This window comes from Hesperophylax consimilis, chromosome 18 (assembly GCF_061612785.1).
Source record: "Hesperophylax consimilis isolate HC1 chromosome 18, BYU_Hcon_1.0, whole genome shotgun sequence".
Taxonomy (NCBI): domain Eukaryota; kingdom Metazoa; phylum Arthropoda; class Insecta; order Trichoptera; family Limnephilidae; genus Hesperophylax; species Hesperophylax consimilis.
In genome coordinates, this window is record NC_142853.1 from 6,237,363 (window position 1) to 6,255,921 (window position 18,559).

General features: G+C 32.9%; 1 protein-coding gene across 2 annotated transcripts in view; it reads right to left on the reverse strand.

Moving 5' to 3' along the window:
• Positions 1 to 14,811, reverse strand: part of LOC149415289 (echinoderm microtubule-associated protein-like 1) — a 191,891-nt gene extending 177,080 nt beyond the window's left edge. Inside the window, exon 1 of one of the 2 annotated variants that reach the window (XM_089642463.1) lies at positions 14,483 to 14,811. The gene's annotated coding sequence lies outside the window, so the exon portion shown is untranslated. The remainder of the gene's footprint in view (positions 1 to 14,482) is intronic. The other variant, XM_089642464.1, reaches the window with a different exon arrangement.
• Positions 14,812 to 18,559: the final 3,748 nt, after the last annotated feature.

Sequence of the window (18,559 nt, forward strand, 5' to 3'; positions counted from 1 at the left end):
TTGTGATTGATACATGGAAGAAAGAAACAGATAATAAAAAAATCACCATTGCAGCATTCTTAGATTTTAAAAGAGCATTTGAAACGATAGAAAGGAAAAAACTTTTGGAAAAATTAGAAGATATAGGTCTTTCTGAAGTAGCTCTAAATCTTTTCAAAGAATATCTCCATGAAAGAAAACAGGTAACAAAAGTGGAAAGCTCAGAATCAGAACCGATAGAAAACAACCTCGGTGTTCCACAAGGGTCGGTATTAGGTCCAATTCTATTCATTATTTACATTAATGATATAATTAAAACCATAAAACATTGCAAAATTAGATTATTTGCAGACGATACATTAATCTATATTTCATGTGAAGAGTACACAGATGCAATCAATAAATTAAATGAAGACCTTCAAAATATAGCGAAATGGCTGAAATTAAACAAATTAAAACTGAATGTCAACAAAACAAAATATATGGAAATAGGCAACAAAACGCATAACACAGAGTTAAAATTGACAATTAATGACGAAAAAATTGAAAAAGTAAATGAAATTAAGTACCTAGGTGTGATACTAGATTCAAAACTAACTTTCGCAGCAAATTTTGAATATGTGCTAAAGAAGGTATCTAAAAAAGTCAATTTTCTTAGAAGATTAAGAAATAAACTAAATGGAAACACTACAGAGCTGATTTATAAAACTATAGTTGCTCCACATTTAGATTATTGCTCTACTATGTTATATTTGGCCAATGAAGGAAACTTGAACAAGCTAGATGTTATACAGAATAGAGCTATGAGATGTATACTAGGAAAAGGAAAATACGCAAGCATAGATCAAATGAGAGAACAGCTAAATTGGATTTCTATAAAAAAGAGACTATTATATAATGTGTTAATTTTTGTACATAAAATCATGAACAACCAAATGCCAAAATATTTTAAGGATAAAATTGTTTTTAATAGAGATGTTCATAATTACGAAACCAGAAATGTAAATAGGATTAGATTGCCACATATGAAAAAAACAAAATCACAGAACTGCCTAATGTACAAAGGACTAAAAATGTATGATGAAATGCCTGAAAGTCTGAAGAATGAAGGAAGAATGAATGTATTTAAAAAGAAATGTTATATTTATTGTAAAAATATGTAAAATTACAAAATGAAATATGATCTTGTTTATATTAGTTTATATTCAAATGTATAAACTAACTCAATAAATAATAAAAAATAAAAAAAAGATGCGACAGCGACTTTATTTTAGTATAATAGATATAGGGAAGAGAAGAGATATCACCATAATATGGCGTCTTCGTTAGTAAAATAGAGATTTCGCCTCCAAGTGAAAATAACGGATGGGTGGGTGAGATTTATCAAGAATCAGCAAAAGAGGGTATATTTGAGGAAAGTCCAAAGCTGGACGCCAGAATGCTCAAGAATAAGTGAATAATTTAAAATGCAATCACCGAAATGCAACAAGTTGACAATCTTGTCATCTATCGTAGTTCAATGACCGTTTACCCAAATTAACCTAAAAAACCTCTAAAACATCAACAAACTAATTGGATATTAATTCGCATCCATAAAACAAGTTTATGCAATTTTCCACACTGTAAAATAATGATAACTCGATTACAACTGTTTCATACACAATTTGTGTCAAAAACTAACGGCTCTTCTCGTCTCATCAGTGTAGCTAGATTTGACTACATAAAGACAGTTAGATAATGCATTCATGATGCATGCAAAGATATGATTTTAATATAAACGTTTTAAAGAGACTGCGGTGGTACTGAAGAAGATCAGGAATGGAATAGTCGTTACATGCGACGGTAAACGGTTCAGTTTTTTGGTCAATTACACGCTCTGGAGAGCAATCGCCAGACCAGATCATAATGCACGCACAGCAAATAGACTTCTATTTTGTTTAGACGAGCAGCGGATAGACATCCTGCTTGAATAGTGGACGATGACCGTATTGTACAGAGTTACACAAAGCAGCGGCTTTGTTTGTTGAAGGTAATGGCAGCTTAATGATTTTGGCAGTAGCTGAAATCGATTTTGAGAATCAATTAACCTCTTGGAGATGGCAGATAAAGACGTCCGATGTAGTATTGAATATAAACGGTAAATCTTTCTATCGAATCCACACACACTCGAAATAGAACAAGAATAATGAGAGGATGGGGAATAGTATTCAGAACTCTTTATTTTAGTTTTGTTGACTTCTAATTTTTTTTAAACTCTAACTTAACAACAATTCTTTGAAAGCTAAAAATTCACACAGAACTCGGCGGTGTAGAGCTACCAATAATTACTCGAGTCAAATCTAGTCTTTATTTTACGAAGGTTGATTTGATTAAGTATTTAATAAAGTTGTGCTATATTCTGAATATTGTATTAATAAATCATACAGCCTTCACAGCAAATGCGTATTTGATTAAGTAGAAGTGAGTTTTACAGCACAGTTGGAAATTTTCCAAATAATTCACACCAATACGGATCTTATTTCGCAATTTATTCCAAGTACTCGTATGTACAGTTACAAGCTCGTATATGTCCCAAAGTTTTATGGCACGAATTTATGTATACGAGAACTAAAGCAATCAATTACACAGATCTGCGCTTATAGGCTCAGATAGGAGAATGTTTTCTCAGAACGAATGGATTAAGAACGATTCCGTTGAACTGAGGCTTTGAATGTAGTATCTATTTAATAATATTTTGTAAATCCCTTCTCCGATTCAATTGTTTATGGTCACTGGGTCTCATTAAAAATTTCGATTGCAGACTGAAAAATATCCCCGGGAAAAGAAATAAGAGTTATTTAGGGTGAGGGGAGTGCAATAACAGTAGATGAATGACGGATTTGTCAGGATACGATTGGTTGAAGCTCAGATCATAGTTTGAACCATACTACCGAGTCAAAAAACACAAATGTACCAGAAAAGACACCAAATTCTCGACAGTAGTTGATGTTATTGGAAATAATGTATAATTACGCATGTAATCGGGCTAATATCAATATATATTTAGACGTCAACATTAAAATGCTATTTAGGGAATACACGCTATAAAAATACATTTATTACAGCCGATGTACTCTGAATTCTGCTTTGATTACGAACAGATAAGAAATATAAATGTTACTTAAACATATTATTATTTCATCTTCAGTCTCTGATGTAAGATAATTCAATAGTTCCCTGTGGTTGCTTTCTTTTCAACTTTCATTTTCTACATTCAATGTAAATGACCTGTCAATTCATTCAAACATTTACATAAGACTTATAGACACAAGATACTGTAACATTGAATTTCAGTTTCTGGCTTTCGCTCTATTTAGTGACGAAATCTACATAGTATGGTACTTTCCAAACCACTACCCACCCCTAAGGTTTCTCCTCCCCCACAACCTTTAACCTAACTTAATACAACAGTCCCAATTAAGTGATGTCATAGTTTCACTGACTCCGTTCCACTGCAACTCTTGGCGGTGTTCCACAAATAATTATTTCATCAGAATTTCCGCGCTTCATGATATCAAAATAGTGTTATTTACCAGCAAAAAACATTATCCGAGTGAATAAACCTAAAATGTTTTTAGGCACTCCACTGAGATTTGCCATAACACACACCTCATTGCATACCTTCCTAGATAAAACTAAATAATGTAGCACTTCGCTTAATCTCAGTGCGCCGCATTCCGACATCTCTACTGATAACATCTCCACAGTTCGCCAATATTTTACAGCGTGTGAATCGTTCAACAATTCCATGCTCAAAATGCAAATAGAGTAATCAGTTCAATCTCTTACAGCAGAACCAATTATCCGACTTTGCGGTATGGATTGAATCCTAATACGTATACACTGTAAATGGATAATCCAATACCCATTTACGCAGAATAAATATTATAGAAATACCAAACCCGCTCTGTTTAAAATCGCTTAGCAACAATTAATTTATTGATCTATTGGGTAACCACAAAGAAAATCTATTATCCTGAAGTTTTGCACTAATTATAATTGATAATCCGAGGACAAAATTCAACCTTATCCGTTGCAGTCACAGCCATTTATCACGATGCACAAATGGGAACTTGTATTGTGTAAAAGTGGACATTTTAACAATTGACAATTGTTGAAGATTTTCTTACTCTACGAGTTTCATATATGCTATACTACAAGGCATCGGATTCTATTGAAAAAGTAGAAATATCTCAGCATCGCATGAAGTCACCATTCAAACAGTTTGATCCTGTCTCCGCTGACCCATGTTATGTAGTCTTCTATTGAATGAAGAAGAATAATAAATAAGACGCACACTCCTCTTTTTCCCCAAAACATCAAACATTTACTGTCGCTTTAATTTATTTTAAGAATTTTTTGTTCGTTACGTAACATTTTAGTGTCATTTCATGGAAGTCACACACAACGCTTAAAAATTCTCGTACATACATTGTGTATCAATCCTCTTCATTCATTGATTAAATGTTTACAACTCTGATTCCATGTTCTATTTATGCCATTTTATGCCAAAGGTCACGCAGAGTAACATAATAAAAGAAATGACAGTATAAAACAACTTCAGTCTTCATTGCACTTAAATAATGTTTCATATAAAATGTTTAAATTTTGATATCTAACTGTCTTCGAGATACTTCGTTTGCGTATTTTATAATTTTTGCACGACTGACTGTGAGAAAGTATTATGTACCCATCTTGGTAATCATAAAACAATGGAGCATGGAGAAGTGGCAATAACACCACGCGTATTTTGATTACTTAGCACCTTAGGGTAATCAATGTCTATCATGATTTTCTTTGGTCTTGAGAAAGGAAAGTTTCACATAGACAAGAAAGAGAAAGGGTTGCTCAACACCGACCTGGCAAAAAATTACCCACATAATTTATTAATCTATAAAGCCTCTCTTCAAGACAATCGCAGGTTCCAATTAATTTAGATTATATTAATAATTAAATAATACACGATTTGATTATATAGAAATGTATGATAGTCAATGATTTCAGTACACACAATTCGATGATTCTTGAAAAACAAAGAAGTCGAATAGTCAACTTTTGAACTATGAAAAAATACATAATTTGATTTTTTATTAACATATTACATCATTGCTATCTCAGAAATAATACAGAAGACGTAGAACAGTTAACTTTTGAACAAAATATAAAACAATTTCTTCCTTCCAGTCGTCGAGAGCTTCTCCATTAGTTCTTTGACCTCTCCTTTGTTGAGGATGGAACCAAGGCGGTTGTAATTGATTCCGGTGTAATAGTTATTGTTGCAATCATAATATCATTGAACATTGGTCGGTCGATATAACTTAGTCACGGCAATAAACCAGTGGGAGCTTTATGTTTAGAGTTTCGTGTTTCAGATTGCAATTTTCAGCATTGGTCGCAGGAGTCATAGAAGAAGTCGGGGACACACGAGGAAGACTTAACGCATTTATGCACTGGAATGAGATACGGAGTCGAATTAATGTAGTTTTTTAATAGGAACAGTGTGGTTTATGGTAGTGAGAGATATAAGAAGTCGGAGACGCTCAATGAATCAAATAATTAAGTGTGGCATTATGTGTTGAAAGAAGAAAGGGGTGTAAGGAAATTGTATGAGGAAGTGAATGGTCCAGAATGGCCGAGGAAGTTATGGCACGATCAAGTGAAACTTGAGCAGCTAGTACTTATCTAATAAACAGTATTTGTCTCATCTCAATTTTTGTCAATTAAATTAATGTTTCAAATGAATGCTTCATAACTCGTGAGGGAAATTACATTTTAAGATAGTTGCGTTGATCTAGAAAATCCAGACAGAAAAGGTAGTAAAAAAATTATGATTGTATATCTTACCTTTTGAGAAATTTTGCTATATATATATTATAGGACAATATTATTATTTTATGTTTTTCTTGGAACGCTCGATTAAAATACTTTCATAAAAGCTCGATAAAATCAGTGAATCTTCACTGCGTTGGGATGTTCTCGGAACCCATTTTATTCCACGAGTATATTCAAAATTAAAAAAAACAACCTCATTTATGTTTTTGTGTAACTATTTGGAAACGAAAATAATGATTTATTCACTACCCCTTTCTTCCTAGCAGAATAACTGACACAATCCAGAATCTTAAAATGTAGAAGTTGTTTTGATTATAACACTGATAACCGTTATACCACTCTTTATTACCTACTTGAAAATTTTATTTATTACTGCATCGGACATAAAAAATTGTTTATATCTATTTTATTTCTGCTTGTTTACTTATAGCAAATATTGCACGCTTCATTCTGTTGCAGTGGGTAATTGTTCCCGATATATTAGTCAGTCCGTATCCTAGCTATAATGGCAAATTTAAGCGGGCTATATCGGCCGCTTAAGCCTTGGTAACCCGCAGAATAGTTCTACTTTTAGACACCGAGGCGCTAGCAGTAACACATGTCAAACATGACTTATACGTATGTAATTACGTACTCCAATCTCACCGACATATACGTAAATTGGATAATTTTATCAGTATGGCATGTTACATTCATCAAGCGATGTGGGCTGTTAATGTTATTAATTGATGATCAATCTAAAATAGACAAATAGTCTAGTAAGGTATTATCCGAGGATTTTTCAACGTCAGGACAGTGTTTTCAGCGGTTTGTTTGTCACAATTTAATGAATAGTGCATTGACTACTGCAAAACAAATACTATTTAAAATTAGCATCCTCGCTTATAGCACCATGCTGATTGAAGTAAGGAACTTGTTAAAAAAATCAACTCAAATTAGCCCGCCTAAAACAATTGACATTTTGAAAGCTTTCGATCTCTCTATTACGTAAGATCATGGATATACCACTCACGCAGTATAGAAAATCAAGTACTTTCCTCTAATACAATCATAGACAATATCTACGTGTAATATAACTGATATCTAGGCTTCCGACATATATACGGGTTATGGATATTAGACCGGTCAGTGGTTGAGTGGGCATAGCGCTTGGGTCTCACCCGAGCGTCGCGTGTTCGATTCCTCGGCTGGCTAAGTCCTCCATCACAACACAAGCAACATTTTCGGCTTTCTGTGGTGGTAGTAGGAGATTTTCAAACATTGTTGGGTTATTCGTAACCCGGGAATGTTTGTCTTTCTTTTAAAAAAAAAAGTAAAAAAAAAAAAAAAAAAAAATATATACCAAGCCGCGCTAAGCTCTACATTCCAACCAAGCCGAGCTTTAAATCAACCGATATACCTGGCCTATGTATCTTTGACTTCCTGAATTGTTATCTAAAGTATGCATAAATTACATTATGTATTTATTTAGTTAAATCTATAAATACAGGACTGTCTCTAGTTTATAAACTAATGTGATGCTGTACAAACACAACACTCGAGAATGCAGCTGATAAATGATTTCTTTTAAAAAGGCATTCAATCAGAAGACAACAAGTGATCTAAACCTGATATTATAGCTTATAACATAAGCAGCTTATTTGTCTGATCCTTAAGTGGTAAGTAATGAAGTACTTTGAAACACAAAAAAGGATTCAAGATCCCTATTTGTCTAAGTCTAATACAGAATGATAATAATATGTTTTATTTATACGACGGCCCCCGTGATCGAGGAAAAAGGCTCTCGACTAGCAGTCCGGTGGTCACGGGTTCAAATCCCGAAAAATATATATTTTTTAAATAATTTTGTATTATTTCACAATATACTCTTCTAAAATTAAAAATATTATATTTGCGTCACACTTCAGAGTGGGAGATACTCTCAGTATCGCCCTGGTGTAAGATCACCAATCAGAATTGAAACGTTGCTCGAAATGGCTTAAGCCTTGTTTGGTGACCAAATCTGAATAGCCAGGTACTTCCCCACCTTGCTCTTTAGCAACTCCTTCTCCTCCACTGAGCCCACAATATATCCCAATTGGGGAAGCCATGGTCTCACTGGACGGTTGGGAGCAGTTTTGACTCTTGGGCTGTATTCATGTTAATAACTTATATATGATCTTACAAGTACTGATGGTTAAAACTTTTACAATATTTAACAACTAACCAAGAAAACACTTAACTAATCTGATATCTTTAAGGTACTGATTGTTAAAGCCTTTACAATATTTAACAACTAACCAAGAAAACACTTAACTAATCTGATATCTTTAAGGTACTGATTGTTAAAGCCTTTACAATATTTAACAACTAACCAAGAAAACACTTAACTAATCTGATATCTTTAAGGTACTGATTGTTAAAGCCTTTACAATATTTAACAACTAACCAAGAAAACACTTAACTAATCTGATATCTTTAAGGTACTGATTGTTAAAGCCTTTACAATATTTAACAACTAACCAAGAAAACACTTAACTAATCTGATATCTTTAAGGTACTGATTGTTAAAGCCTTTACAATATTTAACAACTAACCAAGAAAACACTTAACTAATCTGATATCTTTAAGGTACTGATTGTTAAAGCCTTTACAATATTTAACAACTAACCAAGAAAACACTTAACTAATCTGATATCTTTAAGGTACTGATTGTTAAAGCCTTTACAATATTTAACAACTAACCAAGAAAACACTTAACTAATCTGATATCTTTAAGGTACTGATTGTTAAAGCCTTTACAATATTTAACAACTAACCAAGAAAACACTTAACTAATCTGATATCTTTAAGGTACTGATTGTTAAAGCCTTTACAATATTTAACAACTAACCAAGAAAACACTTAACTAATCTGATATCTTTAAGGTACTGATTGTTAAAGCCTTTACAATATTTAACAACTAACCAAGAAAACACTTAACTAATCTGATATCTTTAAGGTACTGATTGTTAAAGCCTTTACAATATTTAACAACTAACCAAGAAAACACTTAACTAATCTGATATCTTTAAGGTACTGATTGTTAAAGCCTTTACAATATTTAACAACTAACCAAGAAAACACTTAACTAATCTGATATCTTTAAGGTACTGATTGTTAAAGCCTTTACAATATTTAACAACCAAAGATATTAGAAGAACGAGATATGCTATGTTGGCCGCCGGACCGTAGCCGGAGTACTACCTAATTAGGGTACTTTGAACGGTATCGGGACGTGTACGCACAGAAATCTGTTCTATGTATTAGTGCGGATACCTTAGCGCAAGCGAAGGTGTGCAGTAGTATTGGTGAACAAAACCGGCGACACTCGGCAAAACAATTCCACTCAGTACGAACTGCGAATAGCACATCTCGTTCTTCTAATATCTTTGTTAACAACAAACCAAAAATAATCCTTAACTAATATATTATCTTACAAATTCTGTGGTTAAAACCATTACAACATTTAAAAACTAACCAACAATAACCCTTAACTAATATACTATCTTACAAGTTCTGTGGTTAAAACCATTACAGTATTTAACAACTAACCAAAAATAACCCTTAACAAAATTGTTCTTGCTGTTTGAATTTTATATTACCTTCACTTCATACAAAATTAGTTCAATAACCAATTATTCATTTACGATCCAACTACATGGTAAATGGGTTATTTTATGACAAGATGCAAAGTACTTACAAAAATAACGGTTAGCCATTTAGAATTCAGATGGCACCCAGTGTTGCAATTTTTAAAAGAATGGCGAACGTAGAAAGTCGAGGGAACGGACAATTAGATACATTCTGTGATCCGTTGGAGGAGATTAAGCAACCAAATAGCCATAACAAAGAAAAAAATTGATGATCTTCTAAACACTTCCGCGAGTTTTACACAAAAAATACCGCAAGTGCTTTAAACACAGACTCTCTTCATTGGGTTTATGAACGTTTAGTTATTTAAAAAAAGCATTGTGGTTGGTTAAAATAAGGTTTAATGGATCTTCGCTGTCAGCACATCGTTAAAAAATATACTAGAGATGCACTTAAATGTGATGTGACCCATTGAATCGCCATCAAGGATCTATTTATAACCATGTGCTTCACCATAAATACTATATAAAGTTTATTATTATTGTCGTATTGAACCCAGTTCTAAGTTCATCTTGACACTAAAATGGATGTGAGACTTGCTGCTTTGAAAACTTAGAAATTAGTTCTGATAACTATGTGATAATTACAGTTGTATACAATGGTAATGAATGCGATGTTAACATAGAATATATAACTAACAGTCATGCCTTCAACGGTATTATGCAGTAATTATGCAAATTCACTTCTCTAATAAGATAACTATGACTTCCATGACTTATTTTACTTATTAACTAACAGTTTATAGGACTTAAATATTAGTTTGTAAGTTTTCTTTGTTAATTCGCTGTTGGATTTACTTTGATAGTTGTAAAAAAGCCTATGATATTAGAAGCGAGCGTGAAAGGCTAAAACTTGCCAAATATTTTGGTCAAGTTGGATCAACTAATAAAGTTACTTGAAAAGCTGATCCGGTTTTCTATCTATTCTATTTGATCACAAATATTCTCACATATTAGTTACCGACATGTGATGAATCGCAACGAAAGTAAAGCATGTGATGTAAAGAAATTGCGTCCCCCTGGTTTATTGATTCTTCAGCAACTTGCATTGCAAGTTCAGAAACAAGAACCGGTTAGTTCTTGGCCGTGGAAGGTTACATAACGACCATCAAGCTTGCAGGAGAAACTGTAAAAGCGATTCAGATAACAAGAAAGCTGAATCTCAGGATGGTTGCCACAAACTGCGAAATGCATTCGCAAAGCTTTTCCAGAATTGTTACACAGGATTGAAGAACAAGTTGAAAACTCAACTAGAAAAATTACTTGCAAGGAATTGTTCAATAATTCTGATGGTAAAACAGAAGTAAAGCTGCATTGGTGATATATAAAGTGCTACTGTAGGAATAAAATGTATCAAAATAACAAGCTTTACACAGTCTTTTGTACAGACAAGAGAGTGCCAACTAGTATACCTATTGTCACAAGTGTGGATAAGAGTAGTAAAAGGATTTGTGATTTATCTATTAAATTGATTTATCTATTATCTATTAACGTTATGACAATTGCAAAATTCGAATAGGAAAATGCCAAAGTGCCAATATTTCGAGGTTTTGAAAAACGACAATTTATTTGTGAGATAACTACAAAAATTTCATCAGTCTGTTCAAAAAGGTGCCGATTTTATTATTAGTTTATTTATTGTTTCAGATGTTGCAATCATTTATTATCACACATATTTTACAAAATTACCACGCAAAAATTTTATCATGTAACTTTGGCTATGTTTACATCTCTGTTTAATTTCGCAAGGCTACGAATCATCCACATGGAACCTGATAACAATATTATTATCAATAAGACAGCCTGTGTAATATATACGATCATCGATGCGGTAATGATGATTGTTGGGTAAAAGAATGTGGAATTTATTAAGATTATAAATACGTATCTACTATCTTCAAGAAATAATATAATTGAAATTGTATTTTGAGTCAGGAAAGAGTGGGAGATAACGTTTCCAATGTGCAATCGATAAGTATTTTATTTATATCAGCAGAACAAATGTCAGATAAGATACTGCACGATAAACAATAGAATTAGGAAAAATGGGAGATACAGATCAATAGATAAGCAAATGACTTGAGTCATTATTGTATTCGGAAAAGTTCTATTGACGGGGTTTCCGGATTTTTTTAACAAAAAGATTTGGTAAAGATTTTTATTGGACTATTCATAAATCATTCATATAAAAAGTCGTCTATTGTTGATTACACAGAAACATCAAACTTATATTTATGTCCCTATTTTAATTAGTCATTGATGATAATATAATATTTGTCTAAATTCTAACATCGATATATTTTCGGATTCACTCTAAAAATTTAAAAGTGGCATAGTGTCAATAATATTATAAACTGCTCACACTTACACATACACTTACACATATACACACTTGTACACTACACGCGTCACCCGGTAATTACTGATTATACATACCACGAATCAAACATTACAAGATACATTAGATATTAAACTAATATTTAATATAATAATTAAAATAAAATAACTTTGTTTAAATACCACTTTATTGTATATATTTATAACCAACCGGTTTCAGTTCAGCCCGAACCTTCATCAGGGTTAATAAAAACATATTAAATTAATTACAGAGGTGTATGGGTACTTATAGTTAAGCTGGAAGAGGGAGAGAGAACATCAACTTTGGTGGGGGTGGAAGACTTAGGTAGGAGAGAGGGGGTAAACATAGGTGCAGGAAATGGAAATATATTTAAAATGGGGCTGTTTGTTAAATCTAATTGTTTATTTAGTAAATTGATTTTATTGACTTTAAGGGATTTTTTTATCTCGAGTGCTTCTAAATTGTTGAGGCGTAGACCTATCCCGTTTCTATGTAATACTTCTACACCTGAAGGCTTATCAAATGAGTGATCTTTATCTATTAAATGTGTTGCAAATTCCGAAAAACCTATGTTGTTTAAGCATCTCAAGTGCTCAACTACCCGCGTTTGAACGCGGGTAGTTGAGCACTTGAGATGCTTAAACAACATAGGTTTTTCGGAATTTGCAACACATTTAATAGATAAAGATCACTCATTTGATAAGCCTTCAGGTGTAGAAGTATTACATAGAAACGGGATAGGTCTACGCCTCAACAATTTAGAAGCACTCGAGATAAAAAAATCCCTTAAAGTCAATAAAATCAATTTACTAAATAAACAATTAGATTTAACAAACAGCCCCATTTTAAATATATTTCCATTTCCTGCACCTATGTTTACCCCCTCTCTCCTACCTAAGTCTTCCACCCCCACCAAAGTTGATGTTCTCTCTCCCTCTTCCAGCTTAACTATAAGTACCCATACACCTCTGTAATTAATTTAATATGTTTTTATTAACCCTGATGAAGGTTCGGGCTGAACTGAAACCGGTTGGTTATAAATATATACAATAAAGTGGTATTTAAACAAAGTTATTTTATTTTAATTATTATAATTATGTATACCCACAAAGTGTTTGCTACAAGTGAAAAATTAATATTTAATATCTGTAAATTGTTTTATCACTGTAACCGATGTACTGTAGAGAATAAAAATAAATAAATAAACGATAAATAACAAATTACAAAGGTTTACTGGGGAATTTTAGAGATTTATTAATATTTCTTCAATTATAAATTGATGAGGTTTGTTTTTTGTGAAGAATGAGCCCAAGCCTGGACTCAAGGGTATAATATTTTTAGACCACCCACAACGGAGGCAACTAAGACCTGATTCGATGCAACCTATTTTCAACTAAAAAAACTCTATTAGATGCATACATCGTTGGGTATCATATGAGAAAATCATATTCCTATACATATTATTTATTAGTGCTGCTCACATCATAGTAACATTGTTAAAATAAATTGATAACATTGACCAGATTATAATAAATAACATCTGTTTATCCGAATATTACTTTTGTTAGTTAGTAGGTAAACGGGGTTTCTGTTGCATGGCATATTAAGCAATTTAAGGGTATGTAATGATGTGTTTTTTAGGGTGCCCGGAAACGAATTTAGTACCGCCCCTGGCTGTGTCGGCAAACCGCCGGTACCAGGGGAACATAAGCCTTACAGGTAACTCTGAACTCAGGTATCATTGGCCGTTAGGAATTCCAGCACCAGAAAGCCAGTTCGTCGATATTCGGACTAGAAACTGTATCTTGTTGAAGTCACGACTATGCTGCAGGCGACATTGACTTTCTAGGAATAAGAAGGGAACTCGTATAAGGTTAGAGAAAATATATCGAGTTCAAAGCAGCAAGTAAAAATTCCACAAAAATCATTTAACAGGTTAACTTATATTATATTACGCATTTATCTACCTACACTGGGTTAATCTCTGTTAAATTATATCTAGTGAGTACCAGGTGCATTCTCTTTGTTTACGTCTGGTTCCATTACGATTTATATCAACAGCTTTATGTTTATTATCTTTTGGCAAAACGATATATCTACAATCAAAATTCAAGCATATTTCAAAACGAAAATTACGAAAAATACAGACACTAGATATCATTTTCTACAAGTGGTTGAACCATCGACTTTGTATTGAACTAATATAAACAAACATACAGCTCAAAAACTTCTTCATAAATAACCAAACTTATATTTACATATTCAGATGTTTCATCACGTTCAGCTATTACAAAGTTCTTGATATCAAATCGAAGGTAGTTGTATGAATTAATATTTTTTGAAGGTACCATCGAGTACGCTGAACAAGCATAATACTCGTAAATCTCAATGATGAAAACATAGGATATAAAACACAATCAAGTAGGCAGGTACTAGGTACTTATTTTTATTCGCGTCAATAGTTTTTATAGCATCGCATCGTTTTTTATTAGTTTTAAGCATTTCAGAAAAAGCCGGACTTTCGAACGTAAAAACGATAATTCCCACAGCGAACATTAGCGCGTTTAAATGGCGCCCAGTTAGTCTGAAAGTATTTTCTCACCTGTTGAATAAAATTTATTCGTGGGCGTGGGAATTAATCCCGAGATGAGCAGACGCGACGCTGGCTGTCAGAAGTCAGAAGAAGATTTGCGGCACAAAATTCACACAATATTGACACAAGTTTTATATCATAACTCAACACGTACACAACAATCTTATCGAGGGACAAGTTCAGTCATCTGACATTTCGATATTATTTTAGATCGATAACTTATTGCCGATGGAACGATATTAAAATACGGGATTTCGCGTCGACGCGGACGGGACGGAACAACTTGTGACACTCTACCTGTGGCGCAGGTTATCTTTTCACAAATAATAATACGAATATAACAAACTCTACTGCAAGGTGTACAGTGCACGATACAACGATGAAGTGGGGGCTCAAACCACGACTAAGCCAGGTAAAATAAAACTTTAGTAAGCAGACACCTACACAAAGTGGTTCAATCATTTGTATTACACTGTGAAAGTTTATCAATGTGTGAAGTGATCTTTTGTAAGATTTTGACTACTTTTAATGTGTTAGTAGTTTGGTTAGGATGGATTGTTTTAAAATTAAACGTCAGGTGCAAAGTTTGCGGATAGCGGGAGATCTAGCGGCCAAACTGCGAACACTTTTGGCGGATGATTTGAAAACCTAACTAACTGACCATCACGCTGTTTCCTCGCAGGGATAGGCAGAGAGGATGGACAGCCAAACAAAACTCGGTCTTGGCACACACTGCTCGCTTCTCTCACATTCATGCATGGAAAAAAAGAGTATTGCTGATTTATTAAAAATCTCTTCAAATCATTGGTAATCCAGTTAAAAACGGGACTGCTGGCCGCTTCCTCATTAACTTTCAGTAAATTCTAAATAATATCGGAACCCGTGTTCATGCACCTGCGTTTGTTTTAATAATATATAATGACGAAATGCGAAAATGTTAGGATTAATATGAACACGTGTTCGACATCGTGACAATTTATTGGTACGAGTATTTTACTAATATTTCGCCAGGAAACCTATCAATTCATTCGTTAAAGGCCTGCAATCCCGTTTCTAACCGGACAACGAATAATTTAAAGAGATTTTTAATAAAATACCAAATATTTTTTTATCGTATTTATATCGTCTCATACGTACCCTTCTATTATTAATATTGACATGACCATATACATATTTGCTTCACTTGATCGTGCCATGTCTTCCTCGGGCGTCTCCGGTTCTACGCTCCACTTTACACTCCTTTCTTCGTTCATTCGCTCCACATTTGACGGCCGGCATAGTCCAGTGGTAACGCATTGGACTGCCATTCCGAAGGTCGCGGGTTCGAACCCGGCGTGCGCAAATAAATTTTATTTGATTAATTTGTGTTATTTCACAATTATTAATTAAAATAATATATAGTATATAGTATATTTGCGGCACGTTCCAGAGTGGAAGATACTACCAGTATCGCCCTGGTGTAAGACCACCATTCAGAATTGAAACGTTGCTCCAAATGGCTTTAGCCGTGTTTAGTGACTAGATCTGAATAGCCAGGTACTTCCCCACCTTCCTCTTTCCATTCCCCACTTACCTTCAGCCTCACAACATCCCCCGATTGGGGATGCCATAGTCTCACTGGCTCCAGACGGGAGCAGTTGGGACTCTTGTGAGGTATTCACTATAAAAAAAAAAAAAAAAAAACATGCCCAAAACTATATTTTTTATTTTTTTTTATTTAGTAAAAGATTATACATTTATTATACATTTGAAATGTTTTGATTGCCCAGCTAGGAGGATTCCCGTTTTAGGACAGTCAAATTAGGATGAGTATTAAAATTTTGATAAGTTGTTTGATAAGTATAGTATTAAATAATAATGAAATAATAGGTATATTAGGTATTTGTACTTTTAACTGGTGCCTAAGCCTACTAACATATTTAGTATAAATATGAATAACAAAGAGAGGAAATAGATATTTATTGTTATTAAGTTTAATTTGTAGAACTCCATTTTATTTTTTTATTTTTTATATATACAATAATATTATTATTGGGTTTATAAAAACAGTTTATTTTTAAACAAGTTCTGCTGTGTAATTATTATTACGCGTGACAGCTGTTTCGCCCTCTGAAGGCATTATCAAACTGTGGGTAGCCCACTTACAGACGATAAATTTATATTATTTCTAGGTAGGTATTTTAATTTCATTTACTGATTTCTTAATTGATTTCTAAGTAAAATATCAAAAATTATTAATGGTTATTACCCCAGCAAAGTTTCCCCAATTAGTGTAATGTTTAAATTTGACTGAATGTCTTTATGTTAGTTATTCCCAAACGATGACTCATAGGGTTATTTTAATAGCATAATTAAGTACTTCATAGTGCACTCATATTTGCATTAGGTTTGAAGATATCTAGTAGGGGTGAACGAATTATATTTGTTTGTTCATTAATTAGAATAGCTTTTGGATTATTAGAGTTTTTGTTAATTTCTAACTGCTCTAAAAGATTCAGTTTACGGCCTTTGTTTTGTATGTGTAACGGAGTTGGTTTATTATTATCATTAAGTGAGTGATTTTCATCTAGGAGATGTTTGGCAAATTGAGATTGTATTTTATTATTATTTTTAAAAGATCTTATATGTTCTTTAAACCTAGTGTTAAAGGACCGGCCCGTTTGTCCAACATAAACAGCGTTGCATTCGTCACACTGGAGTTTATAAATGCCACTATTTTGTAATTTGAGTACCTTACTTTTTGAGTTTTTAAGAGATGATCCTAAGTTGTTATTTGTGCGGAAGGCAATATCTAAACCACACTTTTTGAGGACTTTGGCAATTTTATTAGATGTCTGTCCGATGAATTCTAAACACCCGAATTTATTATTCGTCTTATTATTAGTCGTTGGGTAAATTAATTTAAGGTTATTTTTGTGTTTGTTATTATTAATTATTTTTTCAATGTCTCTACCCTTGAAGCCATTATTTTTAGCAATAGTTAGGATTGTATTTTTTTCCTTCTCGTATGCTTTCTTGTCAAGTGGGATATTATGGTATGGTACATAGGCTTACTAATATCCCACTTGACAAGAAAGCATACGAGAAGGAAAAAAATACAATCCTAACTATTGCTAAAAATAATGGCTTCAAGGGTAGAGACATTGAAAAAATAATTAATAATAACAAACACAAAAATAACCTTAAATTAATTTACCCAACGACTAATAATAAGACGAATAATAAATTCGGGTGTTTAGAATTCATCGGACAGACATCTAATAAAATTGCCAAAGTCCTCAAAAAGTGTGGTTTAGATATTGCCTTCCGCACAAATAACAACTTAGGATCATCTCTTAAAAACTCAAAAAGTAAGGTACTCAAATTACAAAATAGTGGCATTTATAAACTCCAGTGTGACGAATGCAACGCTGTTTATGTTGGACAAACGGGCCGGTCCTTTAACACTAGGTTTAAAGAACATATAAGATCTTTTAAAAATAATAATAAAATACAATCTCAATTTGCCAAACATCTCCTAGATGAAAATCACTCACTTAATGATAATAATAAACCAACTCCGTTACACATACAAAATAAAGGCCGTAAACTGAATCTTTTAGAGCAGTTAGAAATTAACAAAAACTCTAATAATCCAAAAGCTATTCTAATTAATGAACAAACAAATATAATTCGTTCACCCCTACTAGATATCTTCAAACCTAATGCAAATATGAGTGCACTATGAAGTACTTAATTATGCTATTAAAATAACCCTATGAGTCATCGTTTGGGAATAACTAACATAAAGACATTCAGTCAAATTTAAACATTACACTAATTGGGGAAACTTTGCTGGGGTAATAACCATTAATAATTTTTGATATTTTACTTAGAAATCAATTAAGAAATCAGTAAATGAAATTAAAATACCTACCTAGAAATAATATAAATTTATCGTCTGTAAGTGGGCTACCCACAGTTTGATAATGCCTTCAGAGGGCGAAACAGCTGTCACGCGTAATAATAATTACACAGCAGAACTTGTTTAAAAATAAACTGTTTTTATAAACCCAATAATAATATTATTGTATATATAAAAAAAAA